Here is a 2128-nt window from a genome sequence, read left to right as displayed (position 1 = left end):
TTGAAAACTCAGTGGGCAATGCCTGGAACTCACACATGATCTTCTGGGCTATAGAAGGCTAGGGGTTTTACCACAACAGAGATTATGCTTTCACCAATAATGGTCTCTTCAGGGACTGCAATTCTACCATACAATGCCAAGGCTAATTTTTTTTCATTCCATAATCTTTTCAAATCCTGGGACCTCCATTACAACTGAGGAGTTGTATGAGTGCCCACCTGGTCTATATTTAGGGATTCCAATTCGGCCTCATGATGCCAAGCTGTTCCTATTCTTCATTCTTTCTTCACCCCTGAGGTTTCCACTGCAACAGAAGCTGACCTTAACCAATGGCCTTTTTTAGCCTCTCATAATGTGAAGACTCAGCTGCTCTCCATGACCCTATCCCTGTAGCTGCCATGCTTCCAAAACAAGTAAAAATATGTCGGAACCATTTACATATTTACCAAGTCTGGCTCCCAGCTTGAGCCGCAGCTTTCATCTCTGCCACACCTGTTTTTGGTGACCCGGAGGAAATACTTTGCATAAGATTGTGCCTCAGTGCTATTGATCTCTTATTGTTTATAGCTAGTTTTCCAGTCTTGGATAACCAAATACTGATTGTCTCAATAAAGCAAAGGTCTCACTTCAGTGGTTCTGGTATCTTGTTAATCATAGCTGATTATTCAGCCTTATAAAACCAGAAACCACATATTTATAATTCAAACCATTATACAAATGGTCCTGATAGAGACTTACCAAGAGGGGCAAGTCAATAAGCACCACTCTTCCATCATGGGTACCTGCATCAGTTCCCAATTCCTGTCTCCAGGTTCCTGCCATGAGGTCCTGCCCTGAATTCTCTGGATGGTGGTTTACAAGCTGTGAGGTAAAACAAACCATTTCATCTCCAAGTTGATTTTGGTCATGGTATTTTATTACATCAATAGCAATTCTAAATAAGATACTTTCTTGTTTAACTCTGGATCAGTTATCTAAGGGTAGCACCATCCGAAGTATTCTGCCCTACCCCGTATCAGTCATTAATCAAGAAAATGCTCCACAGACTTCCCTACATGCCTAGCCCATGAAGGAATTTTCTTAATTGATGTTCCTTCCTAGATGACTGTAACTTGGTGTCAAGCTGAAAACAAAACAAAACAAAACAAAACAAAACAAAACAAAGCTCACCTGTGCAGCAAGCAGCACTGAGCATGGCAGGACAGGTGCCCGGAAGAGCCCTGTATGCTTTCAGCTTACTTTCTCCTCTTCCTACCTTTTACTTCTGCTTTAACTATATTCGTTTTTGTTTGATTGGAATTTTGTAGGGTTCCCATCCTAAGGTTTGGGCTTTCCCAATCATAAACCACAGAGACCATTTCAGTTCTCTACTGGATATCAGATTACTCAGATGAATTCACTATGAATGAAACATCTTGGTGACTCCCAAATTCCCCTTTTCTTTGTAAAAATAATTAAGTCTGCACCAAATACCAAATTTAGAGATTCTCTAAAATACAGTCTAAAACCACATGGTCAGGTGCAATGTACTATAAAGGGAAGAACTTGTACTCCACCAAGACCTGCTAAATCAAATCTTTGAGGTGAATCCAGTAGTCTGCATTTTCTTACACTCTGCTCCCAACCAAGTGATGCTGAAGCATGCTTTATCTCAAGCACTTACCACTGGTCAATTCAGAATGTAGCATTTTCTTTATAAGAAATGAGGTTCTATTTCCTGACCATTTTGGTTCATCAGACCAAAGACTATGGTGGTTCACCTATATTTTCAAAAAGTAATCTAAACACATACTCCAGTGTGAGGACCATCATTTGAAAAGGGACGAGAATGATTAGAGTAGAGCTGTTGACAAAATTATGACTGATACTTAAGGATTGTTCAGTACTGAATTACTGCCTAGTCAAAGTAATTCAAGAAAAGCCTATTCACTGGAACAGATTGGAAACCAAGTGATGTAAGGCTTTAAAAGCCACTGTGGCAGGAAGCCTTCAAGGCAGGCATGCTAATGAAATATGATATGGCATGACTGCATAGCTCTTACAAATCCATGGAGAGGGAAGCTTCTTCAACTCAGCCGACAGAACAATTGGTGGCACAGGGCAGAGAAGGGGAGGAGGACATTTGCAT

This window comes from Mastomys coucha, unplaced genomic scaffold (genome assembly GCF_008632895.1).
Source record: "Mastomys coucha isolate ucsf_1 unplaced genomic scaffold, UCSF_Mcou_1 pScaffold7, whole genome shotgun sequence".
Taxonomy (NCBI): Eukaryota; Metazoa; Chordata; class Mammalia; order Rodentia; family Muridae; genus Mastomys; species Mastomys coucha.
This window is presented reverse-complemented; position numbering follows the sequence as displayed.